Source organism: Odocoileus virginianus, chromosome 7, assembly GCF_023699985.2.
Source record: "Odocoileus virginianus isolate 20LAN1187 ecotype Illinois chromosome 7, Ovbor_1.2, whole genome shotgun sequence".
Taxonomy (NCBI): domain Eukaryota; kingdom Metazoa; phylum Chordata; class Mammalia; order Artiodactyla; family Cervidae; genus Odocoileus; species Odocoileus virginianus.
The window spans coordinates 81,446,022-81,473,988 of record NC_069680.1 but is presented as its reverse complement, the minus strand read 5'-3'; the positions used below and the strand labels follow the sequence as shown (position 1 = coordinate 81,473,988).

The window sequence follows — 27,967 nt, the reverse complement described above, 5'->3', positions numbered from 1 at the left end:
CTCCGCGGACGCCGGCCTGGCCACGTGACCGCGCCCGCTGCGGCCCCAGCTGCAGATGCAGTCCCCTCCCCCGGGCACTTTTCCATCAGCCTGTGAGCAGCTGGATCAATTTACTCGAGCTCCAGCGCCTCGCGCCAGCACGGGCTGAATTATTACTCGTGGAAATCCCCTCTGTTTCAGGAAATCAGGTAGCTTTCAAACTCCCAACAATGAATGGCCCTTTGGGTCCAGGGAGAATAGCAAAAAATATAAAACCAAAAAAAAAAAAAAAAGACTGTAGGCTACAGGTTTCCAAACAGGCTGTTTGGTTTCTAGTAAATTAGTGAGTGGGCGGTTGAGGTACCAAGTAATGTTATGCTGAGGAGTGTGGTCTTCTTTGACGTCACCAAAATGTTTCTCCGCTGACCGCCCCGCCGCCTTTCCCTTGCTTTTCCCTCCTTGGCCCGTTTGCACCCTAGTCTTTTTCCTCCCTCCTTTTTCCCTCTTGCTGTCACGGAGACAGATGACATAGGGAAGCTCTGGAAAATCGCTCAGAGTTGTGCAACGGAGCTCGCAGGCTCAGAAAATTCCCATATTTTCAAAAACAAAGGCCATGAGGTTGGAGGGGCGGCGGGGTGGGGAGGGGTATAGATATTCAGCCACTGTCTCAGCCGGCCAAAAATCCATGTGACTCAGGCCAGGAGGGGGAAGGCTGCTAAAAAAACCAGCAGCCGCCACCACTGGCTGTCCGTTCCTCCCATCCTCTCGCCTGATTAGCAGTTCTGTCTGAGGGAACATTCTTCCTGTGGCAAAGAACACATTCTTGCCTCCAGTCGGCCTGAAATAGAATCCTGGAGAGCATGCGCCCGCCGCCCTGCTGCTGCATCCGGGGAAGGGGGGAGGCACCCCTCTGCTGTGCATTGATTTCTCCAGCACCCCCGCCCCCCGCGCCTCTCCCCACACAGTTGTTTTTCCTATCCTCACGCAAGGGAGCAACAGCTGCCCCCATGTTGACATAGAACGATCTCGAATGAGCGTTCCTCGGGTACATACGTAAGCATTTGTAGCCTGACCCTGCTATCTTTTTATTTCCCCTTTAAGTTGATTTTGGGGCCCAGTTGTTTCAACAAGGACCGCTGTGGTCACTCCACGGCAGCGTCCCGCCCACAGTCACATGATGAGTGTTGGTGGGGCCCGCAATTCTCTGTGTGGCTAGTAATTGTCATGTAGCTCAGCGAGACTGCTTGGTTTCTACTACACTGTAAATCAACTATACTTCCATTTTAAAAACATAAAATGAAAAAAATAAATAAATGCTGATTCTGATGCAAAAAAAAAGACTACTTAGTTTCTAAAGTAACCTGACTCGTATTCTTTATCAGGCAGCTCTTGAAAAGCAGACGTTAGGTTCCAGGCAGGGTAGGCACACGTGGGCCTGGTTTTTTCCATCCGTCTGGTGGCTCCTCCCTCATCCCTTCTCTGATCTAGACAGCGAGAGCCTCAGAGGACCTTGGAACAGGGAGTGCTTTCTAAATCAGAGCCTCCAGATGCTCTTTGCAGGCCCTGAGTTCCTCTGAAAAGTCTACTGGCATTGAAAAAATATACTCACGCAATAATGGAGGTCACATGCATCTATTCAGAAATTAGACGTGGAACCAGAAAGACTAAAGAATTCATCGTATGTATTTGCAGAGGGTGGGGTGGTGCGAGGGAGGTCCTAAGTGGGTTGGGTGACACCTCTTCAGCAAGGGTAGGGACCACGATCTCTTTAGCATAAGTGTTGGCAGGACCAGTGAATGAGCAAGGGGATGAACCTGAGAAATGAACCTGGAACACAAAAGAGCCCAACATTTCTGCGAGGTAAGGCGGACGGGCTGGGGCATATCTGCCAGAAAGAACCATTTGGTTTGAAGGAGAACAGACTTCCCAAGTGTAAACACAGGGATTTCCCTGGCCCTCCAGTGGTTAAGACTCCACCCTTCCAATACAGTGGGCACAGGTTCGATACCTGGTCAGGGAACTAAGATCCCACATGCCACACGGCACGGCCAAAAAAATTTTTTAATAGTCTTTTAAAAAGTGTAAACACAAAAGGGAGTCTGACATAACGACAAGTAACATTAGACGACTCATACTCAACACATCCCATGTACCAGATGTTGCAGCTGTCTTACCTGGCACCGCTGGCTTAGTCTTTGTGGCACCCTCCAGAGATGCAAACCAGCTGGAGGATCTGTCAGCTCTTCGGGGCAACAAGGAAGAGATTCCTGGACCTGAAAGATTTAGGAGGACTGGAAGCAGATCCAGTCAATACAGAGCAACCCGTGAGTATCTTTAAAGTCTATCCAACCTGCCTGCCTGGCCTTGCCTCCACTGTAGTTTCTGTCTGCACTGGCCATCACTGAGAGAGGATCCCTGCTCCCCTGCGGACTCACGGAGCAAAGACCCCTCAGAAAGGAATGAGATCTGATCTCCAGGCAGCCAAAGCCAGCCTCCCTGCCTCCACTCTACTGCCCCTTCCTTCTCTCAGAAACACCAGACCTTCCACAGATGTGTCTGAGACTTACTGATGCTTCCTCCAGGAACACTCCTTCAACTCCCCTTCCTCAAGGCCCTGACCTTGTTGGGTGACCTCTGGGCCCCAAGGGAAGCACCCTCCCACCTCCTGGGAGCTTTAGGGACCCAGGTAAGGAGAAGTGATGGCAAGGGCCCTCTCCTCGGGGGCCTCGGGAGACCTTTCACCTTTGAGAGAGGAACAGGAAACAGGTTTCATCCAGTTGAAGTGATCATGCCTAGAAGTTCTTGTTTATGACTTAGAAACAGGCTCTCCATTCAAGTCATCTCAAGGATCCTTTACCTCACATTTCTGCTCAGAAAACACACCTTCTTCATTTGGGGCCCCTTCGGAGGAAGTCTCCTTTGTTCACGGTCTGTACATTGCCCTGCTGATCGCTTCTCTTTTCTTCCAAACGTGCCGTATAGTCCTGATACCAGAGAGACAGCCCTGCAAACATGTGTGCTCGGTGGCTTCAGGCGTGTCCGACTCTTGGCGACCTCGTGGACCGTAGTCCGCCAGGCTCCTCTGTCCATGGGATTCTCCAGGCAAGAATGCTGGAGTGGGTTGCCATGCCCTCTTCCAGAAAGCAGCCCTGAGAGGGCATAATTTGAAATCTCATCATTTCAGGTAAAATGTTTCCCTGAGCGAGGGGGATTGGAGGAGGAACTTGAACCATCTGTTTCCTTCTGGTCACCAAGACAAGCAAGGTGACTGTCACTCTGAGTTTCCGTCTCCTCCAGCATCCTAGAACCCACTACCACCCACCCCGAGCCGAAGGCTAGGATGCCTGTCACCCACCCATTGACATTCCATTAAAAATTGGGACTAACAACAGGTTCCAGAACACTGCGTCATAACTCAGCAGGTGTGGGATCTACCTGGCCTACTCAGCCACTGGCAGGTGGTTAAGCAAGGGCTTTGCAAAGCTGCTTGGCTAACGGCACACAGACAGACCTGTGCTTATGTCATGGGGCAAAGATGAAGCAGGTGCCCTGTGCCTCCTGACACAGCAAGTCGCCAGCCTCTGCTAAATACACACACCCACACACATAAACACTCACATAAACACACACTCATGACCTCCAGTGTCCCTGAAAAGATGGCACATCTCAGGATCAGGGCAGGCTCCCCACAGCCAGACATGCATTCGTGCGTGCTACGTTGTTTCAGTCATGTCCGGCTCTTTGTGACCCGATGCACCAAGAACCTGCCGTGCTCCTCTGTCCTTGGGATTCTCTAGGCAAGAATACTGGAGTGGGTTGCTGTGCCCTCTGCCAGGGGATCTTCCCGACCTAGGGATTGAACCTATGTCTCTTATGTCTCCTGTGTTAGCAGGCAGGCTCTTTACCACTAGCTCCACCTGGGAATCCCCACAGCCAGAGATGCCTGGCTCCAATTCCAGCTAGCTGTACTCACTCCTGAGCCTCGAGCTCCTCTTCTATAAAGTGAAGCTAGTAATACCTCCTTGAGCGGCTGACCCAATGCATATAAAACTTCAGACTCGGAGTAAGGCTTCATAACTCGAATCCAGAACAATCCCAAATTGTCAGCAGCCGCAGTTTCCACCTTGGCTTGGTGCTAAAGACAATAACATAGCCACTGTGGACAAAGCAGTTTTTATGAACCAGGTGTGTCCCATGCATTATCTCATCTCGACTCACACTAGGCCTCCAAGTTGGGTAGGTGTTAGGATCCTCATTTTACAAATAAGGATTCTGAGGCTCAGAGAAGTTAAGATGCTTGCCCAAAGTCGCACAGTCAGCGGTAAAGAAATATCTTAACATCGAGGCAATCCGTGCTTCAGTGCCAGCCCCGAAGCATGCTCCCTTCACAGGGCTGTGCTGCCTCTTGATGCAGTTAGCTCAAACCGAGCTCTGCTCTCTTACAAGGCGACACAGAGGAAGTGCCAGGTGATTATGCAGGGGGGTGCAGCCTTGCACGTGTGTGTGTGCATGCACGTGCCCTTGGCCAAGGGCCACACTTTTAGCCCGCATACTGGTCTGCCAAAAAAAAAGCCCATGTTCAAATCCCACCTATTGAAAAGCTCATCTCCACTTTGGCAGGACAGGCCCTGAAAAAGATGTAGGAAATAAACAAGGGCCATTCAAAAGAACTGAACTTCATTCAAGTGGGAAATTCCTTCACAGGAACAAAACTTCAGAAACCAAACAAGCAAAGCCCTCAGAAAACGTCAGTAATGATCCATTAATTCTAAGCCATTAGAAAGGGAGAGCAAGAGGTAAACCCAGATTCTGCATGGGCATCCTCGCCCCTTCTCTGAGGGCAGTGCTCACAAGCCTGGAAGGGTTGGCTTGAATAGAGAGGTCACCCCTCGGGGAGCCAGTGGGTGAAATACACTGGAAATGTGCCTGAGGGACAAGCATGTTTTAACACACAGGCTCAGAATGATGAAAAGCACCCTTCTGGGGACTTCCCTCCCGGTCCAGTGGTTGAGACGCTCCGCTTCCAGTAGAGGGGCACAGGTTCGATCCCTGGTGGGGGAGCTAAGATCCCACATGGCCTCAAGCTGAGCCAAAATACTTTTTTAAATAAATAAATTTTATTTTTTTTAACGCACTCTTCTGCTCTTTATCCCTCCACACCTGCTTCAGTTTCTCAAATATGGAGACTGCTTCTGAGCTTTTCCTTCTTGGCAATGCCACACTTGTTAAGAAACCAGTATCTTGGAATCCAAAGTGGCCTTGGATGTTGTTCTCTGCGGTGGCAGACCAAACTTTCCTGGCTGAATCAGACCCCATAATATATCAACTCTGAGTCACACATCAGCAGAGGAGTCACTATTAGGAAGAGAGAGAGTGCAGTGATATTTATCAGTGACTAAGTCAGAGCAAATAACGAGTGTTGCCTAATCACGGGGCATATTCATATACATTACCTTCCTACGAAGCAAGGTCGTTGCTTCCTAGCTCTCAGGATGGTTTCTGACTGTCAATATTTACAGAATCAGGCACTTAACAACACACGCCAGGCGAGCTGGATGTCTCCAAGGGTGAGTCATGCCAAATGAAGTCTTCTATCTTGGGGTCACTGCTCCATCCTCACTGACTAGTCATGGGATTATTGAAAAGCACATGCAGGATTGCGGGCCCTGTTCAGTTCTCTGGAAGAACCAACATTTATGAAATTGAAGCCTGGGAGGAGAGGGTGTGGGTTTAAAAGCGTATTCTGTGCTCAGTCGCTCAGTCATGTCTGACTCTTTGAGACCCCATGGACCATAGCCCGCCAGGCTCCTCTGTGCACAGGATTCTCCAGGCAAGAGTACTGGAGTGGGTTGCCATGCCCTCCTCCAGGGGATCTTCCCGACCTAGAGATCTAACCTGCATCTCCTGCTCTGTAGGCAGATTCTTTACCACTGAGCCACTGGGGAAGCCCTAAAAACGTAAAGGACTTTTTTTTTTTTTAATCTGCTAGCTAATAAATATAGCTCTGGGTCTAGGGGGAAGTGGCAGAGAGATGTCACCAAGACCCGAGTCAGCCTCCGCGTGCAGCAAGATATGTGATAAATAGCCTGAGTGCTGTCAAAGGTGTGGCTGAAAAGTCACCTGCATCGTGCGAGACACACGCCAAGGAAGGTGGTGCCACTTGGCTTGGAGGGAGACTGGCCACAGGCGTGGATATTTGGGGGTTTTTAAGGTTATTTATTTATTCATCTTTGTTGCTGTGTGCAGGCTTTCCCTAGTTGCGATGAGCAAGGCTACTGTTCGTCCTCTTTGCGGTAGTTCTCCTGGTGCAGGGCACAGACTCTAGAGCACCAGCTCAGTAGCTGTCAGTAGCTGTGGTTGCCCTGCAGCCTGTGGGACCCTTCCAGCCCAGGGATCAAACCCAGGTCCCCTGCACCTTAACCACTGGGCCACGAGGCCCCAGCTTGGATATTTGAATAAGCAAAGTACACTTGTGTGCACAACCAGTCCAGATAGAAACCCTTGGCTCCATTCAAGCAATGGAAAATCATTTCTTTGGGTTTTGAAAGCTTAGATGTTCATGAATCACTCATTTAAAATGCCCCCTGGTGGTCCAGTGGTTAAGACTTCGCCTTCCAATGCAGAGGGTGAGGGTTCAGTTTCCTGATCAGGGAGCTAAGATCCTACATACCTCTCAGCCAAAAATAAATAAATAAATAAACCATAAAAGAGAAACAATGTTGTAACAACAATAAAGACTTTTAAAAAGACATCAAAAGAATCTAAAATGCAGATAACCTCTGGAGTTGCCTCTTGATAAAACCTAAGCTTTATCAAGTAGGGGGATTATGCTTGGTGAGAAGCAGGAAGCAAGAAAAAGAGGGCAAGGATGGAGGGCAAGCCAAGGAAGGAGGGCATTGCAGGAGGAAGTAGGGTGGGGAGAGCCCAGCACATGCAGGACATGACTATTCTGGAAGATGTTCATTTGTCTGTATGCAGAAAAGAAAAGCAGCTTTAAGCTAAATGTCCATCGACAGAGGAGTGGATAAAGACGCGGTACATGTATACAATGCAATATTACCCAGCCATAAAAAGAATGATATAATGCCATTTGCAGCAACATGGATGGACCTAAAGAGTGTCATACTGAGTCATACTAAGGCAGACAGAGAAGGAGAAATATTGTATGGAATCCCTTATTTGTGGAATCTAAAAAGAAATGATACAAATGGACTTAAAAAACAGACCCACAGACTTAGAAAACAAACTTCTGGTTGCCGGCAGGGAAGGGATAGTTAGGGAGTTTGGGAAGGTCATATACACACTGCTGTATTCAAAATGAATAACCAACAAGGACATACTGTATAGCACATGGAACTCTACTCAATGTTATGTGCCAGCCTGGATGGGAAGGGGTTGGGGGAGAATGGATACCTGTACATGTGTGGCTGAGTCCCTCTGCTGTTCACCGGAGGCTGCCACAACATTGTTAATCAGCTCTACCCCAATACAAAATAAAAAGTTTAAAAGTTTGAAAAAAAAAGAAAGGAAGCTTCTTTCACATCAATGTTAAATGAAGAAATTGGCACCACACTTCAGAAACGCCACGATCAGTACAAGTGAGCGTGTTGCCAATCTCACCCCCAACATGCACACAGAAGCTGATTGCAACCACAGGGGCGGTAACATCTCTGCCAAAGTCCACTGGGGACCCAGCACTACGCAACATGGGACAGGTTGGCCAACACTGAGCTCCTGGAATCCCAGTTCCCTTTAAAATCGATGAGCTGAGCTAGGATTGCAAAAGAGACCCACGAGGGGACAGGGCAGGATTATCACTGAGTTGTGCGGTGCAAAATGTCTTTGACTGAAAAGTGGTGGACACCATGGAAGAACCAGAAGTATCAGGACTTATATCTCAGGCACATTTGCAAATGGACTTACTTTCTTAATAGGCTAGGTCTGAAGGCTCAGAGATGTTTCCAGAGATCACAAGACTATTGCATGATGACATGAGCTCCTGATTCCTGCAGACAAGGAGGTCACAGCCCCATGACCACTGGCCAGGGCCATAAACTGAAGGACATTTCTCCTGTAGCAGTTGCGTGGAGATACAACGTTGGCATCATCTTTAGTCAAAAAGTGCAACAGGGGATATACTTCATGATCCTGAGGAAGGTTCGATTGTGGCCCTTTCCAGCCACCATGCACCGTAAAACTGGGGCTGGCAAGCACCCTGGGGAAGGCCCTGCCAACTGAACGCTCACAGCGTGTCCGCACAGCTGTGGACCCTTTCCTGGGCCTTCCTCAGATGCACACACACATTCAGGCTGGCCATGTGCATATACTTACATGCACCAAATAAGGATGGTGGAGACAGAGGTAGCCAGAAAAAAAAAAAAATGCACTTCTGCAAATACACATGGAAAATACTTTTTGGATGAGTGCTTAAAGGGAGTTAACCCAGCAAAGATGACTTATTTACCTGCTTTATCCTTTGTGGCTTGGAATGAGGATATGATGGCTAGAGCTAAAGCAGCCATTTTGGACCAAGAGGTGTTCTTTGCAAAGGATGCCAAATTCTAAGAATAGAAAGAAAGGAACATGGAATACTGATGAATGTAGAACCACTAAAGCAGTCCTAGGCTATCTACTGCTAGACTTCTTTGATATGAGACTGAAGTAAACGTCCTTATTGTGTGAAAAACAAAGAGACAAAAGTGCTTCTGATTCTATATGAATTCTCCTACAGAGCTTCTGTAGGATGCCAGTCCTTTTGCTGGGGATCCCTCTGTTTCATTTCCCCCTGTGTTTCCTCTTTCTGTTGGAGGTAGAGGGAAGGAGAGGCATAGTAGAGAGGGTTTGGGAGGAGAAAATGTATAGAGAGGATGGGCCCCTAGCTGTTCCCGTTTCCCTGTATCTGTTTCTCTGCTTTGTCTCCAGACCTCCTGGAACACCTTGCCTGTGGTCCTGTGCTCAGTTGAAAGCTTGTACCAGTTTGCTGGGGCTGCCAGAACAAAGTACCACAGCCCGGTAGCTTAAACAGAAAACATGTACATCCTCCCAGGACTGGATGCTGGAAGCCCTCAATCAAGGAGTCAGCAAGGTTGGTTCCTTCCGGAGGCCATGAAGGAAGGATCTGTGCCAGGCCTCTCTCGTGGGCTTGTGGACGGCTGCATTCTGTGTCTTCACACCGTCTTTCCGCTGTGTGTGTCTGGGTCTTAATCTCTTCTTTAAAAAAAACATTATTTCTTTTTGGCTGTGTCAGGTCTTGGTTTCAGTGCCGGGGCTCCTCGGGGCTCCTCGGAGCTCTTCGGGGCCCTCCCTGGTTGTGGCACACGGGCTTCGTTGAACCGCAGCATGTGGGATCTCAGTCTCCCAATCAGGAACCAAACCTGCACCCCCTGCAGTGGAAGGCAGAGTCTTAATCACTAGACCGCCAGGTTGTGGTGGTGGGTCAGTCGCTCAGTCGTGTCCGACTCTTTGCGATCCCATGGACTGCAGCACGCCAGGCTTCCCCGTCCTTCACTGTCTCCCGGAGTTTACTCAAACTCGTGTCCGTCGAGTCAGTGATGCCATCCAACCACCAGGGGAGTCCTTTAACCTCTTCTTGTATACAGACACCAACCAGATTGAATCAGAGCCTCATTTTAAACTGCAAACGGCCTCATTTTAACTTAATCCCCTCTTTAAAGACCCTGCATCCAAATACAGCCACATTCTGAGGTCCCAGAAGTTAGGATTTCCACAAAAGTGAGGCCAGAAAGGAAGTTAGCAAATGCACAGAGCCGCTACCATGGGCTTGGAGCCGTGCCAGACAGCAGGGACCAAAGATAAGAAGATACAGTCTCATTGTGGCTAAATGACTAAATGACAGTCCTAGCGAGTGAGTCACTGGATGGATCAATGATGAATGAATGGGATGAACAAACATCAAAACTGCTGCTGGAGCCCAGAGGGCTGATTAGACATAACCATACCGAGTCCAGAGCCAGCAGCCCACTCCCACCTCCATCTACAAAGGGGTCTCAGAGATCATTAGAGAAGCAAAGTGGCAAGGGGGCTTCTATTCCCTATCCAGGGGAGTCTGACCAGCTCTTGGCTAAAACTAAACAGGATCAATGTGCTCAGAGATGCTTGCAGATGAAAACCAGACTTTTCTTCATGCTTAGCCTACCGCTCCGGGGGAGATCTGGGGAGACACTCCTGCTATAATTCCAGCGGCCCCAGGGCCACAAATCAGATGGAAAGCCCCCAGGAGCAGCATCTCAGGTTAGCCAGGGCAGGAAGGAGGACCACCTGCCCACCAGCTGCCATGCAGTGACAGGTGGGGTACCATCCCTGGGATGTTGACACCCGTGAAATGAGAGTGAAAGTCTCCACACCCTCAACTCCATCCCCTGCAAATGCTCTCTGAGCCCAGAACTGAGACCAGGAGCCAGGAGTTCAATGTAGAGGAACAGAAAGGCAAGACTCCTGTCCCAGTCATTATTCACACGTGCTTCTCCTGACTGCAAGCACCCCAGCCGCGTCACACAATTATTGTTATCTGCACTGTGGCTGTTTACTTAATCAGTCTTCAGAGAGATTTCTCAACAGGTCTTTTTGTGGCCTAGTGGAGGTCAGAGTTCCCAGGACCGTCAGTCAGAGCCTGCAGGGGGCAGGCCGGCTGTCCATCATCTGATCAAGGCCGCTGCAAGCAGCCCTTGAACCGGTTCCTGTGGCCTGTGTCTGTCGGGCTCCCCATGAACCCTGGTCATCAGTCAGTTCCTGAATTGCAGCACACAGACCCACACCCCAGCGGTCCTCCGCTGCTCGGATGAGTCCCTGTTGTTGTGTTCCAGTACATTCTCCCTCTGGCCCCAATGCGATCGCCTCCGAGCGGCCTGTCCTTCAGTTTTTACTACCGAATCTGTGGCTCAGAAGCCTTGGGTTGGTATTTCCTCTGCCCTCGGAGGGATTTTTATGGGGTTTTTATTTGGTTTCATTTTTGCCATGCTTCTCAGAACGTTTCCTTTGTTCTTCTCACTCTGCTCTGAGCCTCCAAGGCTGTCCCCTCAGAAGATCACACACAGCTGTGGCCCCAAACATGTATCCCCCCCCAGAAAAATGTGGTTGAGGAAACCCCCATCTTTTATGGATTTTCAAGCAGTAAAATGATGGTTTCTGAGGGCTCAGAAGGCACCTCCTCCCCTTGGCCAGGCCTCTCACTGCAGCCCCCACAAGCAGAGGCGAGGTGGCCCAGGACCCCAGCCTACAGTGCCCAGGGTTAGTGGACCTAATGTTTGTCTACCTAGGTCGGGCGCCCCTTTCTTTGAAAAATACTGCCACCCCTGAACTGATCATAGCAACCAAATGTGGGCAGCCTCCTGCTCAGAGATCCTCCCCCGGCCACAGAGATGGAACCGGGGACTATCATCTGACCCCAGCAAAGGCCATCAGGTGGAGCTTTTGAACTCTCGGTCCCTCTCTAGCAGTGAAGCTGGGAGGCATGATAAGCAGAAGCTGCTATCGTGTACGTTCCCAGCCATGTAGAGAAAGCTCATCAAAGAGATTGAAATCCATATTGGGGTGGAAGATGAGATCAAGATTGGGTAAGAGATGAGAGTGCCTGGCAGGGTCAGGTCCCATTGCAGGCATCGTTAGAGTCCCTTTTTGAAGCCCCGAGTGATCTGGGTCGCATTTCTCTTTCATATGGCTAATAATAGCTTTCCCATGAAACTCACCAGGGAGTGGACTCTGGCCATCCTGCCCAAGCAAAGCTGTCCTCAGCTTTGGCCATGGGAACAGGAGAGGAAGGAGAGGAGAAGAAGGGACCATCATCCAAGGTTGTTTAGGACATTGAAATACAGAACCCCTGTTGCAACTCTGAGAGGATTTTTACGTCTTTATCAAGTCAGTATGTTCAGGATTGGACACTCTCAGGCTGAGGTCGTGATCTGGATAGTTAAAGTGTTTCTTAGAACAGGATTCAGTGATGGTGGTGATGGCGTGTAAGCAACACACAGAGGATGGAGGTGATTATGACTCTGCTCATGGGAAGGAGCAGCGGGGCCCCTGTGTATCACTGATGGACAGATGGACTCCATGAAAGCTAGTTCAACCCATCTGACACCTGCCAAAGCCAAGCCCCTCAGAACCCAAATGTTCCTCCAAATATGACCCGCAAATCAAGGAAGCGCCCTAGATGGCCACAGACCCAGATAGGCTTCTGCTCCCCACCTCACTGGTCTCTCTCAGCTGGAAGCACAGGCAGGCCGCATTAGAAGGGCTTACCCAACGAGAAGGGAGGCGCAGAGTTCAGCCTAATCCCCTTACCATCCCAAAGGGTTGGGGGAAAGCCAGAAACCACAGGGGTCAGCGCCTCTGTTCTGACTCCAAAGATTCTAGCTAAGGTGGCCCAGGGCCGCTGGCACCACCCTAAAAAACGGATCCAATCCTGAGTCAGAGAGGAAGCCGACAGTCACTGAATCACCCGTCCACTTCCTTCTACCCACAGCCGCTGGGCCAAGGCCAGCAGCCGCTTCCGAGGGGCAGCTCAGTGGCCAGTGCTCGGAAAAGCTGAGGCTCTGCAGAAGGGCTAGCGGGGCCGAACCATCAGGACCCACTTCCCCGAGGTGCCCCGCCCCCCGATTTTCCAAAGCAAAGCTTCGCGTCTTGTGACGGCCCCGTTCTGCCCTGTGCTGCCCTTGGCTGGGTTATTTTTCACTTCCCTGTTCAGAAGAGAGCCACACTTTCCAAATGCCATGAATCATCACCACGAAGCAACGGCCATCCAGCCAGGCAGGAAACCACGGAGGAGCAGACCTAGAAGGAACAGTAATCCTGCAGCTGACTCTGGCGCGGCTGGGCATCCTGAGGCCACCACGGCGACTAGGGGACGGAGCTGCCACTCCAGGGACTCATTCTCCTCCATCGTCTGCTGCGGCTGTCCTCCACTCTCTGACCCACCCCTGCCCTGAGTTCCAGGCAGCATTTCTGACTTTGTTCTTATGGCTTTCTTGGTTGTATTGGCTAATGTGAAGCTGTCATCTTCCAGTCCTGGGAGGGAGGGAAATGGGCAGATCCATTCAAGACCCAGGGAGCTGGGACTTCCCTGGTGGTCCAGTAGTTAAGACTCCACCTTCCAGTACAGGGGACCCAGATTCGACCCCTGGGCCAGAAACTAGGATCCCACCTGCTACAGGGCAACTAAGCCTGCGTGCTGAGACTGACAAAGTCCTTATGCCGAAGCAAAGTGCCTGAGCAGCCAAACAAGTGGGGGAAGCTGAAATGGGGATGCAGCATAGAGTGGAATCACTAACAGAACACGGGAGTCGGCTCTCTGCCTGCAAGCAGTCTTGCAAGGATGTTACAAAGATCATCCCTGTCATCCAAGCCTCTTGATGACCAAAACCATGTGGCCTTCCAGATGCCATTCAGTAAGCACCTGAAAGTAGTCACCAGTGATCCTATGAATAAATCAATCAATGAAAGAGTATCATCCTCAAAGAGCATCAAACTGTCCTGTGCTGGGCAGCTGGCTCCTCTGAATAGTAAGTCTGCTTTCGTGCCAGTGTTAGGTTCTTGTGTAATAAGGAGAACCTAATTGAAGTCATTATTTTTGCCTCTATTCAATCATAGACAATGCCATTTGAAAATATCTTAGGACTTCCCTGGAGGTCCAGCGGTTAAGATTCCCAGCTTCCACTGTAGGGAGTGTAGGTTCGGTCCCTGGTCAGGGAACTAAGATCCTGAGTGCCGAGAGGCACGGCCAAAAAAAATGTAAACCAACCTAGGAAATGCGAATCGTCATGACAATACTGTGTCAGTTTTAACCTATCAGATTGACTAAAACCTTAAATATTAACGGTGGCCAGAGAGTGAGAAACGAGCACTGCCCTATACTGTTGGTGGACGTGGAGTGTTATACATTTTCTGGAGGCAGTTTGATCCTGTGTATTACGATTATTAATGAGTAACACTGACTCCTTCAAGACTAGACATTTAGCCTCAGCTGAACATTCAGGAAAATGCACAAAAATATAAGTACAAAGAAAGTCATATCACCGTGTGGTAAATAAATACAAAACAAAACCAGAAAAGGAAACAACCTAGATGTGATTGAGCCAGTGAATTATACCACACTTAATAAACTATTAATGCTATGTAATCATTGGGACCTCCCAATGGAAGATTAAGACTTAGATGCTAAGACTCCATGCTCCCAAATCTGGGAGCCTGGATTCAATCCCTGGTCAGGGAACTAGATCTCACATGCCACAACTGAAAGAGTCTGTGTGCCACAACTAAGACCCAGCAAAGCCAAATAAATAAATATTTGTTTAAAAAAATAATAAATAAATAAAAGTACTATGCAACTTTGGTGTTGGAAATGTACATGCAAAGCCATAGAACAATATTCGCATGGATCATCAGTTTTGTCCAACTCTGTGTGACAAAAGAAGCTGGACTCCCCAGCTTCCTCTGTCATAGGATAGGCAAGAATACCGGAGTGGGTTGCCATGCCCTCCTCCAGGGGATCTTCCTGACCCAGGGACCGAACCCAGGTCTCTACCTGGGTTTCTTAAGTCTACCCACATTGGCAGGCAGGTTCTTTGCCACGAGCACCACCTGGGAAGTCCCTAATAATAATATTCGCCTGGATGATTTTGATAGAAGTAGGAGACAGAATATGTGCAGCCCATCTATGGACGTGTTGATGGTGTGTAGGCCTTAAAGAGACACCTGAAAGGTTTATCAAGTTGTTAGCAGTGCTCATCTCTGTGGAGGCGGATTTCAAGGTGATTTTTACCTTCTCCATATTTTCTTTACTTCTTAAAATTGTTGACAAGAAACATGAAGCATTTTTATGGTCATAGAAAATTATGTATCTGTTTTCATTTTAAAACTGAAAGTAAGGCAAAAGTAAGTAAGCCCAAAAGTAAGCCTGTGTCCCTGACAGGCTGTATCTGGCCAAGATAAATTGCGGTCCTGTTTCTGGTAGAAGGTATTACTGTGGACCATTCTGCCAGGAGGCTTTGGGCTCTGGATTGTTTCTCCTGAGTTCTGATGAGCTGAACTGGGTCCCCCATGTTCCTTTTTTTTTTGCCACGCCATGCAGTATGAGGGATCTGAGTTCCCACCAGGGATCGAACCTGTGCCCTCTGCAGTAGAAGCACAGAGTCCCAGCCACTGACCACCAGAGAAGCCCCACATCTAGCAATTTTTCACCAAGAGATCATGTATTAATATTTTTCTAAGATGGGATTATAGACTTTCATATATTTCCAAAGGGACCCACTGCAGATCAAAAATTAAGAGCCAGTGAATGGGGGGTCAGGGGTGGCTGGAAGAACCAGTGAACTAGAACATGGGTTGTAAACTAGCTTTATAGAAAGTAAATATTTTGACTCTGCAGACTGTATGATCTCTGTCCCAGCTACTCAATTCTGCCCCTGTACTACGAAACCAGTCACAGATCATCTGCCAACAAATGGGTGAAGCTGAGTTCCAATAAAACTTTATTGACAAAAACAGGCTGTGGGACAGATTTGGCCCAGGCAGTAGGGTGCCAACACCATGCCTACCCACCCCCAACCCCCATCCCACCCCACTCCCAACAGAAGCCAAGTAATCAATGACCTTTCCCTTATTTCAGATTCTGCTTCTGGTCAGGAACCAAAAGATTCCTGCAGCGGGATCCAGCTCTTCGACAGGGACCACCAAGGAGATGGGGAAACACAAAAAAGGAATTTGCTTCACTTTTTCATTAAACAACAAGCCCTTTGAATTCCTAATCGGAAACTTTCACACATGAATTGAGGGAGCTGCAACTCATTTCCTGCAGTCCTGCTCCCCTCCTCATTCGGAGCAAAATAATTGTCGAGTTGTGGGGTGTGACCTTTGACCTCTGGTGGCTGCCTGCAGTCGGCTTTCCTGGCTCATTTGCATAAAGGGTGTTGGAAACCCTCTGGCACCTTCTTCTCTTCTCTCATAAGATTCTGACTTCCTTGATCTACTAGGGAGTAAAACAAGATCTCAAGACTAAACAAGCCCAGGCAGGAACTGGAGATTCCCCATCTCCTCCTGTCTTGGCAAAGAAAAATAAAAAACACACCTCTTCAACTCAAATCAACATCTCCCTCGTGGTGCTAAGTGGGGCCCTTCGGGGACCACTGCCCAGAGGACGGAGTCTGGATCTAGGACATCCCTGCTCTTGTACAGAAGAGGAGATTTACCAACCGTGACAGAGACATTTTCTCTATTGGACCCTCACCCAGGATGGGTCATTTCCCTGCCCCACGGACCCTCACCCATTGACTTCTGAGGAAGCAGAGATGGAGGGAGAGCCAGACGGTCTAAGAAGCCTGCTTCTGCCCTAATTAGGGAGGAAGGAAAGGGCAGAATTCAAGATGAGAAGGACAGCAGACAGCACCTCCCCCCACATCACACAGCCTCTTCTAAATCTGGTAGCAAATGGACTGAGTCACTTAGTCCTAATAGCAACAGGCAGGTAACACGTATGTTTCTCCATCTGTGTGCCAAATATCCTTTGGGAATGCTTGCCTAGAGGTGAGGATGTGCTTCTGGGTTATTCTAGACCGTTTTCACACTTCGTCAGGACACACAGGAACAGCTCTAAGGAGCTCAAGAGGTGAAGAAGTCTCCTTAGAAGAGAAGAACAAAGGCAGTCAGAGACCTGGTGACATGCCAAGGAGGAGCCAGCGCTGAGTCTAGGGCTCTGGCTTCCCATCTGGTGTCCTGATCACCGGCCGGGCCTGCATCAAGCCGGGGTCTGCTGAGAACCCAATTTCCCAACATCTCAAGTGGCGTCCAGGAGATTCAGAGGTGCCCTTTTTCTTCCTTCTTCTAAAGAGAAAAAGGCATATCCGGATATGCTTCCTAGCCTTCCATGGAAAATCCCTGAGTCAGCCACTTCCTGTTTTTGTTTTGTTCTCTGACCAACCCCCCTTTGACCTTTTGTCCTTTGTCTCGATCTTCATCTCAAACTGAGGAAGAATCTCCAGCTCCAAGCAGTTCCCTGGCAACTGAAGTTTTCTATCTCAGCCCTTCTCTCTCCCTGTAGGTGCTTCAATAAATCCTCACTTTTACTGGTCCTCACCCAAAAGGGGGATGCTAAAAAGATTCAGAGATCTGTTTGGGGAGATGCTTGCCCAATATAAATGCAAACTGTACTAACAATTGCTTTTCAGTTCCAATACACTTTTATTTGGGGTGAGGCACATCCTTTTGCTTTGTTTGGACAGCTAGACAAGGAGCTGGAAGGGTGGCCTTGGTGATGGGGTGTGCTTTTTCCTTCTTTCCACTGTTTTGTCCCCTTCCTCCGGGCCCTGCATTCCTGGCATATTTGGAGAGAGTAGGAGCTGGCCTGAAGCCACTTTTCTAAGTATCTTCTCAGCTCTGCAGTCCAGTTTCCAAGGCAGTCTCTTTCCTTTGTTTATTCTTTGTGCCCCACTTCTGGGCAAGTACCAGATGCTACCAGATACAACTCTGGCCGTGGACAGCATGCCCTGGCCAATGGCTCCAGTTCAGGCTGGCTGGAAACTCCCGGCCGCCAGCTCCAGAGAGGGAACGTGTGAAACAGTCAAAGGATGTGTGAACCATGCGCCAGTCTTGGGGGGAGTTTCCCCAAACACATCTAACACATACAAAGAAAAAAGGAAGAAAGAACCAAACAGTAAACCACCACTGCCTTCAAGAATTTGCTGTGGGAGCAGGTGTCCACTGCAGCCTCATGAAGGCTCTGGGCTGATATCTCCCTGGGTGACCTTTGCTAACAGAGTAACAGCCTCCGGCTGTGCTCTCCCTGGGGATGCTGTAAGAGGCTGTACCATTGTTGAGAGCCAGGTGGATCCAGTTGGAAAGAACGATCCAATTGGAATGTGACATGGTGATACCGGTTCCATCACTGTCAAGCCCGGCTAGGTCCGCCTTAAATCTTACCTCGAGGAAAGGTCCACCCAATTCATATCACAGGAAGTCCGAAGTTTATCTGAAGTTTACTCTCTTCTCCAAATTGTTTTCAATTTCCCAGGAGGGAAAGAGACTGATTCATTCTGTTAATAAGCAAAGGTCTTATTTTTCCACCTTTGGTCATATAAACGTCAAAGGAAAAAGAAAGAAAGAAAAGCTTCATGTTCAATCAAAAAACTGTTCCAGCATTTTAAAAAAGTCAAGTGGAGATAAAACAGATGATTCTTCAGGAAAAAAAAGAAAGTAACCGTGTCTCCCAAACCATAAAACCGTAAGTTATCTAATGTTTAACTCCCTCAACAAAAACCTCGTGGAGTTGTTTTTTTTTTTAATAGTTTAAAACATAGACTGTGCAGGGACAACAGTTCAGATGATTTCAGGTTTCTTATAGCTTTAGATGAATCAACCACTGGACCAAGAAAACCAAGGATGATGAGAGAATGAATGTGAGTCTAGCTATAGTATATTATTCAGAGTTCTGATAGTATACCCATATTCATAGCAGCTTTATTCTTATCAGCCAGGGAGTAGAAGCAACTCATGGAGGAGGGCATGGCCACCCACTCCAGTATTCATGCCTGGAGAGACCCATGGACGGAGGAGCCTGGATGGGGTACAGTCCATAGGGTCACAAAGAGTAGGACACAGCTGAAGCGGCTTAGCATGCACACACGCAGAAGTAACCCAAGTGTCCCTCAGTAGGTGAAAAGATAAAGTGACTGTGGCACGTCCATACAATGGAATATTATTCAACCTTTAAAACAAGGAAAGTTCTGATACAGCCTACAGCATGGGTGAATTTTGAGGACATTGTGTAGATGAGGGCTTCCCTGGCAACTCAGGTGGTATAGAATCTGCCTGTAGTGCAGGAGACCTGAGTTCAATCCCTGGGTCGGGAAAGATCCCCTGGAGAAGGGAATGGCAACCCACTCCAGTATTCTTGTCTGGAGAATTCCACAGAGAGAGGAACCTGGTGGGCTACAGATGATCAAGTCACAGTCAGACGGGACTTAGCAAATAAACAGCAACAACAAATGCTACATGAACTAAACCAGTCAACAGAAGAACAAGTACTGTCTGAGTCCTCAAGCTCCCTCGAGGAGTCAGTTACATAGAGATAGAAAGCAGGATGGTGGTCCCAGGGACTGAGGGTAAGGAGGGAGGAATACCAAGTTAATAAGAGTTTCATTCGGGGATGATGAAATAGTCCTGGAGATGAATGATGATGAAGTTTGCACAACAGTGTGGGCAGACTTAAAGCCACTGAACTGTACACTTAGAAAAGGAGAACAAAATCATACCATTTTCAGCAACATAGATGCAACTCGAGATTATCATAGTGAGTAAAGTCAGAGCACAACAAATACCATGTGATATCACGATATGTAGAAATCTAAAATAGGACAAAAATGAACCTATCTATGAAACAGAAAGAGACTCAGAGACATAGAGAACAGGATGCCAAGGGGGAAGAGGCTGGGGGAGCAATGGAGTAGGAGGCTGGGATTAGCAGATGCAAATCGGTATTGTATAGGATGGGTAAACAAGGCCCTACTGTGTAGCACAGGGAGCTATATTCAATATCCTGAGATAAACCATAGTGGAAAAAATATAAAAAAATATATGTATGTGTGTGTGTATGTATATGTATATATATATGTATATGTGTATATATATATATATGTGTGTGTGTGTGTGTGTGTGTATATAAAGCTGGATCACTTTGCTGAACAACAGAAATTAATGCAACTTTGTAAATCAACTATATTTCAATTTAAAAAGTCAGCAAACCCACCAAAAAAAGATAAATGGCTAAGATGGTAAATTTTATGTTATGTATATTTTGCCACAACCTAAGCATGTGAAAAAAAAAGGTCCGTCTAGTCAAGACTATGGTTTTTCCGGTAGTCATGTATGGATGTGAGAGTTGGACTGTGAAGAAAGCTGAGCACTGAAGATTTGATGATTTTGAACTGTGGTGTTGGAGAAGACTCTTGAGAGTCCCTTGGATGCAAGGAGATCCAACTAGTCCATCCTAAAGATCAGTCCTGGGTGTTCATTGGAAGGACTGATGCTGAAGCTGAAACTCCAATACTTTGGCCACCTCATGCGAAGAGTTGACTCATTGGAAAAGATCCTGATGCTGGGAGGGATTGAGGGCAGGAGGAGAAGACAGAGAATGAGATGGCTGAATGGCATCACCGACTAGATGGACATGGGTTTGAGTAAAGTCCAGGGGTTGGTGATGGACAGGGAGGCCTGGCGTGCTGCGTTTCATGGGGTCGCAAAGAGTTGGACATGACTGAGCGACTGAACTGAACTGAACTGAAGCATGTGAAAGTTGCTCAGTCATGTCCAACTGTTTGCAACCCCATAGACCTGCCAGGCTTCACTGTCCATGGGAATTCCCAGGCAAGAATACTAAAGTGGGTTGCCATGCCTCCTCCAGAGGATCTTCCCAACCCAGGGATTGAACCCAGGTCTCCTGCCTCGGAGACAGATTCCTTACCCTCTGAGCCACAACTTAAACATATAATTTACTAAAAATTTTTTTAATTCACAATTCTGAATAAAAACTATTGAGAGATTAAATCTGCCCCCTCCACATACACATACTAACCAGCTCTTCTCTGAGAAACTCATTGATTGTGCCTTTAATTTGTAGCCCATATAGATTTGTGAATCCACACACATGTGTTTCTGCTTCAGAACTGAGCAGGAGATACCACATTTCCATGAGGCAGAAAAAGAGCGGCTCTTTGACTGATGGAAAAACCAAGGGTCGTGGGGGTTCCATAGCTTGCTTAAGGTTACACAGCTCATAGGGTCTGCTTAAAATTCCTGGTGACGTATCTCCAGATTACAGTGTTGAACAAACAAGAGACAAAACTGACGTCGGTCTGTGGAGAGATGGGAGCATGCCAGGACCGATTTTCTAAAATGGGTTCTGAAACCAGTGCCATGTCAGACAAAAACAGTCCAGGAGGACTTGGCATTCATTTATTTAAAGCACGTTCACAGAGCCCCTCCATGGTTGTGCTCCCTTCTGGCTCCTCACCCCGAATCCTGATCCCTCCCAGTGCCCTGGGCAGCGGGGGATGCAAGACGCAGGCATTTTCAGGAGCAGTCCCAAAACAGGGTGATAAGTGCAGACACAGCAGAGGTTGTGAGCACGGGTGGAGCAGGGACGGGAGCCCCAGCGCCCCCACCCCCAGACAGGCAGTGCATGCAGCCGAGTCCTGGGCAGGTAGGTGGGGTCTGGGGCCTGGGAGAGAGCATTTCTCTGCTTTCCCTTTTTTTTTTTCAATTAAAGTATGGTTGATGAACAATACTGTATTAGTTTCAGGTATACAACATAGCGATTCAATATTTTTACAGATTATACTCCATTTAAAGTTGTTGTTCAGTTGCTCAGTCGTGTCCAGCTCTTTGCAATGCCATGAACTGCAACACACTAGCTTCTCTGTCCTTCACCATCTCCATTTAAAGTTATTACAAATTGATGGCTATATTTCCCTGTGCTGTACATTATATCCTTGATGCTTATTTAATACATACTAATTTGTAAATCTTAATCCCTTACCCCTTTTTGTCCCTCCTATTTTCTCTCTCCCCACTGGTAACCACTAGTTCATTCTCTATATCTGTGGGTCTGTTCCTGTCTTATTCATTTGTTTTATTTTTTAGATTCCACATATAAGTGATAAAACAGAATATTTATCTCTAATTTATTTCTCCAAGCATAGTATTCTCTGGATCCATCTACATTGCCATTGTAGGTGGTATTTCATTCTTTTTCATGGGTGAGTAATATTCCATTGTGTATCTCTACCATTTCTTCTTAATCCACTTATCTGTTGATGGGTACTTGGTTGCGTACATGTCTTGCCCACTGTAAATAATGCTGCTATGAACACTGAGGTCCATGTATCTTTTCCAGTCTTTTTTTCCTTTCAGATATGTCCCCAGCAGTGGAATTGCTGGATCATGTGGTAGGTCTATTCTTTCAGTTGTTTGAGCACTGTCCATACTGTTCTTCACAGTGGCTACGCCAATTTACACTCACATCAGCTGCCTACAAGGGTAGGCATTTCTCCTGCTCCTTGACAACATTTGTTATTTGCAGTCTTTTTTGTTGATAGCTATTCTGACAGGTGTGAGGTAATATCTCATTGTGGGTTTGATCTGCATTTCCCTGATGATTAGCAATGTTGAATCAGCTTGCCTTTGTAGCAAAAGCCCTCAAATGAGCCTTGGGAGCAAACTTGGGGCCAAATGCTTTCACTCTGGGGTCTTAAATGTCATGTCTCCCTGATGATCCTCAAGTTTGCCTCTCCAGCCTCAACGTCACCCCCAGAGCTTCAGACGCAGACACCGCCATTCCTCAGACAACCTGATTCATTGAGTAAATGAGGGAAAGCACACCCATCATCATGGACCGGCTTCCTCCCCTTCATGCCTGGTGCCACCTAGGGTGGCTCCAGCAGCTTCAGCATCTTCTACCCGTGTGCCCCGTCACCTCTCCCCTGGACCAAGAGGGCACCCATTGAATCCACTCTCCAAAGGGCTGCTTCCCTTCAGAGCATGGCCCTGTGTCAGCATACTCTGTTTCTCTACACAGTCCCTGCAGATGCTGAGATTAACTCCAGGTTACGTCGCTGCCCCTCAATCTTACTGCCTCATTTGGAGGGCTCTTCAGGAGCTGTGCTACCGGACTGTCTCTGGCGGCCCTTCCACAGGCCCAGAAAATGGACTGAGATGTGCGCTTGCTCAGAAAACACCTTTCTGAGACATGAGCCCTCTGTGTTGGCCCTGCCTCTCTGTAGCCTCGTCCCCAGCCCCCAGCGCCAGCTCTTTCCACTCCCAGTGTGGGAGACTCCCAGGGGTGGGCCCAAGGCCACCTGCTCCTCCGTCTGCATGTGCTGTCCCTGCTCTGCCTTTCTCCCTCCTGGGACCACGAGTTTTATCTGGAATGGGCCCTGGAAGCCTTCAAAGCCGGGCCCACCAGTTCCCCAGGCGAGCCGAGCCATGGACAAAGACCCCTTCAGCCCGCATCCCCTTTTGGCCTCAGCCCCACACCTGTCCACGTCCCGTGGACACCTGTCCCATGTCCCAGGTCATCACGGGTGTGTTGGACAGAGAACAGATGCACAGGGATTGGTATGCGCGTCTCATGCCTGTTGATCATACATCTAGAGAACTATGGTTTTTAATTAATTTATTTATTTATTATTTATTTTCAGTTGGAGGGTGATTTCTTTACAATGTTGTTTAGGTTTCTGCCGTACAACTCTGTGATTCAGCTATATATATATATATATATATATCCCTTCTCTCTTGAGCTTCCTGCCCACCCACACCCCATCCCACCCCTCTGGGTCCTAACGGAGCACCTGGTTGAGCTCCCTGTGTTATGCAGAATCTTCCCACTAGCCATCTATTTTATATATGGTAATGTATATGTTTCAATGCTACTCTCTCAATTTTGTCCCAACTTCTTCCCCCGCTGTGTCCACAAGTCTGTTCTCTGTGCCTGTGTCTCTAGTCCTGCCCTGCAAATAGGAGAACTACGTTTTTGTGTACACACAGGCATATGCTTTCATGTACACATGTACGCTATCATGTATGTAAATGCATGTGCAGTACATGTAGATGCGTGTGGGCATATACATGCACACTTTGTACGTGTGCGTGGACACATGTATGCACATGTACATGCACACACAGGCATGTATGTGTATATATTGTTGTTCAGTCACCCAGTCGTGTCCTACTCTTTGCAACCCCAAGGACTGCAGCACGCCAGGCCTCCCTGTCCCTCACCATCTCCCTAAGTTTGCTCAAGTTCATGTCCATTGCATCAGTGATGCCATCCAGCATTAGGGACTTTTCCAATGAGTCTGCTATTTACATCAGATGACCAAAACACTGGAGCTTCAGCTTTAGCATCAGTCCTGCCAATGAGTATTCAGGGTTGATTTCCCTTTAAGATTGACTGGTTTGATCTCCTTGCTATCCAAGGGACTTTCAGGGGTCTTCTCCAGCACCACAATTCAAAGGCATCAATTATTTTGCGTTCTGCCTTCTTTCCAGTCCAGCTCTCACACCACTGGGAAGACCATGTAGCCTTGACTATATGGACCTGTGTTGGCAGAGTGATGTCTCCGCTTTTCAACACACTATCTAGTTTTGTGTGTGTATGTATATGTCTGTGTGTGTGTGTGTGAACACATATATATCTAACTCTGTATTTTGTGTGCATATATGTGCGTGCATGCATGCACACGTCAAAACTAGCCCAGGACCTGTTTTTGTCAATAAAGTTTTATTGGAATATAGCCATTTCATATGCATATTTTACACATTATCTCTGACCACTTGGGAGCCCTAAATGCAGACTTGAGTAGCTGCAATAGAGCCCATCTGGTCCAGAAAACCAAAATATTTATTGTCCAGTCCTTTCCAGAAATTTTGCTGACCCCTAGGTTAAATTATCCTTCTTCCATATGCAGTTATAGGCAACTATTAAAATGACTGCATAAATCTATAATTATGGCTCTGGAAAATTGTTATATGACTAAGTAAGAAAATCAGTTGGCAAAGGTTGATTTCATCCCATTCTTATAAAAGGAAAATATATTCAACTAAATGTGCATATTTGTGTAGAAAAATACATACATTTCCTCTAGAAAGTTATAGAAAGAGGAAGATAATAGGTGATGTCTTAATTTCTTCTTTCGGCTTTTATTTTTATGCTTGATTTAAAAAAAAATAATGAATACACCTTACTTTTTCATTTAAAAACTAATAGTAGTGTTTTTTCATCTTGGGTAAAGCTGCTTGCCTCCCCCACCCCCACTGATAGCTGAAAGGAGTGTCGGGGTTCGGTGCGGCCTGTGCCCTGGGTCAGCCTGGCTTCTGGGAGGCGGGGAGCCCCGGAGAGGCCCAGAGACAGCCCCTGGGGAGAGCAGACCCCACTGATAACCTTGGAGGGGCTCAGGCCTGAGCATATTCCATGGGGTCCGTCCATCACACCCAGCTTGGCAGAAAAAGAGGCCAGAGAACCTCCACTGGCACAGAGCATCACAGGGCATTAGCCTGGTGCTACTTGCCTGGTTGCTGTGGAAACAGAGGCATGGCGTCCAAACATGAATGGCTTATTTTTAGCCAAGTCCCCCTTGTGCCCTGGCCACACTCCAGGGTGAGCAATGCCATTCCCTCTGACTCAGCTCCCCGAATGGACTCAGTTCAGAGGATCATGGGGTCCCCCCTCACTGCAGGAGCTGCAGGCAGTCCTTTAGGAAAAGGTCTAGAGAAAGTCCAAATCCTCACGAGCCCTGCTTCTGGAAAGAGCCCACCATCCCCGTCACAGACCTCAGAACCCTCTGCACCAGATCTCTTGGGTGCCCAGGTTCCCAGCAAATGCGCAGATGATGCCCACACCTCCTGAACCCTGGTCTCCCCTGCCACCTGCCACCGGCATTTCTCTGTCTTTCTGCATCAGGCCCACGCTACGTCCAGGGGACCAAAGAAACAGAGAGACGCGCTTCCCCCAGTGAAGACGCTAGAACCCCTGCCCTGCTGCCATTTACTCTGTGAGTTTCACCGCATCACCAGTGTCAAGGAAGAGAGAGCGAGTACAGAGTTCTTGCTGGAGTGGATCACGAGCCTGGCAGGTTTTGAAGGAAGGGGGAGATGGAGCACAGGAGAGCGTGGGAGACTGTTTCACTTCCCCAGGCAGTGTTTCTAACATTCCAGGGGTAGCAAGGACCCAGCTGTCCCTCCTCCGTCGTCCCTGTGTGATTGGACTTGCAGAGGTTGGTTGTCTCAAAGCGAAGATTGCCCTGGGCCCCGCCTGCATGCAAATCTCTGGGAAGAAGAGGGCTGTGTTCTCCTAGGCTGGAGCCTGGCTTTCTCCTTTGTCCCATGTTCTGCCTTCTCCACTTTGTGTGAACTAGCAGCCCTGGCCCCAGAGAGCAAGTCAAGGCCTCTCTGGGTGCGGTCAAGAGCTTACCTGGCCCCTTATTTTGTTAGTCGGCATCATGCATCAACCTTTATTCATGCCCTATAAAGCTGAAGCCTTTAACGTTACTCTCGTCCACACCTACGATTCTCCATCAGAGCAATTTTCTGTGAAGAAAGAGCCCTCGAGGAAGCAGCCATGAGTCACAGCTTCTCCTGGCCCTGCCCACCCAAGAGGGACCTCAGTGAACAGGCGTGTTTGACTCTGTGGGATGTGGAAGAGGTGACGGAGCTTACCTATGTTCCTAAGGTCAAGGGACTTTTCTCAATGAGTGGGAACAGTAGATCTTTCTGTCAGTCGGAATGGATAGAGAAGATGTGGTCCATAAATACAATGGAATATTACTCGGCCATGAAAAAGAATGAAATAACGCCATTTGCAGCAACATAGATGGGGCCAGAGAAGAAGTGAAGGAAGTCAGATAGAGAAAGACGTTATCATATGATATCACTCATCAGTGGAACCCTATTTTTAAAAGGATACAAAGGAACTTATTTACAAAACTGAAAAGACTTACTGAAAACAAATTTATGGCTACCAAAGGAAAAATGTAGGGGGGATGGGATAAATCAGGAGCTTCAGTTTAACAGAGACACACCACTAAATGTAAGACAGAAAGCCAACAATAACCTACTGTATAGCACAGAGAACACTATTCAATGTTCTGTGATAACCTTTATGAGGAAAGAATCTGAAAAAGAATGAGTATATGTACAACTTAATCACTTTGCCCTACACCGGAAAATAACACAACATTGTAACTCACTTCAATAAAACTATACTTCTGTAAAATTGTTTTAAAGAAAACATTTAAAAATAAAAAAACCCTCTGGTTCTTGCCTTGATCATGCCCTTGGCCTTTGTTCATCATGCAGGGTTAGTCCTACGTCTGTCTTTCAGATCATCAGTTCTACTATTTGAACAGGCAAGACTCTCCTTGGCCTTGGTCTGGTGAGGTGCTCCTCATCTAGGAATTGTTAAGACTCCCTGGGACCCTAGAAGCGTCTCACTGGGTGGGATGTGGTATGGCTACAGAGTACAGAGTCTCTCTAGGGGCCTCTGAGGCCATTCAAATGGCCCAAGAAAACCCTTCCAGTGATTCTCTATCCCTAAGATAGAGTTTACTTATCTGTCTAGTGGAAGGGCTAGAGTAAATATTTGCTCCATTCCCATCCAGCTCTAACTTACTAAAAGTCTATGATTAGCCAAACCAGACTAGTCCTACTCAACTCTCTTCATGCCACAGCCTCAGAACCAACCTCACACGTGCACGTGGTTGGTCTTCAGTCACCATCCTTACTCAACCAGGGCTTCCCCGGTGGCTTAGATGGTAAAGAATCTGCCTGCAATGCAGGAGACCCGGGTTTGATCCCTGGGTCAGGAAGATTCCCTGGAGAAGGGAATGGCTACCCACTCAAGTATTCTTGTCTGGAGAATCCCATGGACAGAGGAGCCTGGCAGGCTACAGTTTGTGGGGTCACAAAGAGTTGGACACGACTGAGCAACTAACACTTTCACTTTCACTTTCATCCTCACTCGAACCTCTCCACATCTCCACACCTTGATGGCAGGTCCCCACATGACAACCAGCCCTAGAAGAAAACAACAGCTTTCTAGACCATAGGACGAACAAGTAGCTGAACTGGACCCAGTCTCCTGACACTAAGCCCAGTGGTCCATTCAGCAACTCCACCCCTTCCCCAGGGTGCAGCTACAGGCATGAATAACAGCAGCCAAGGGTAGAATTTCAACCTGCTGGTGTCACTGAGTCCTAACATACATGCTACTGTATATGAAATAGACAACCAACAAGGACCTGCAGTATAATATAGCACAGGGAACTCTACTCAATACCCTGTAATCACCCATATGGGAAAAGAATCTAAAAAAGAGTGGATACAAGTATAACTGAATCACTTTGTTGTACACCTGAAATGAATACAACATTGTAAGTTAACTGTACTTCAAAAAAGAGAGAGAGAGAAAGGCAGGAAGCCCTTTTTTTCTCTT

The 27,967-nt window shown here is 47.8% G+C and overlaps 1 long non-coding RNA gene across 1 annotated transcript; it reads left to right on the top strand.

Moving 5' to 3' along the window:
* The first annotated feature begins 31 nt into the window (after window positions 1-31).
* On the top strand, window positions 32-9,213 carry LOC139036091 (uncharacterized). The gene is made up of 4 exons (XR_011488828.1): window positions 32-1,657; window positions 2,136-2,303; window positions 2,962-8,640; window positions 8,902-9,213. It is a non-coding gene; the product is annotated as an uncharacterized lncRNA (long non-coding RNA).
* Window positions 9,214-27,967: the final 18,754 nt, after the last annotated feature.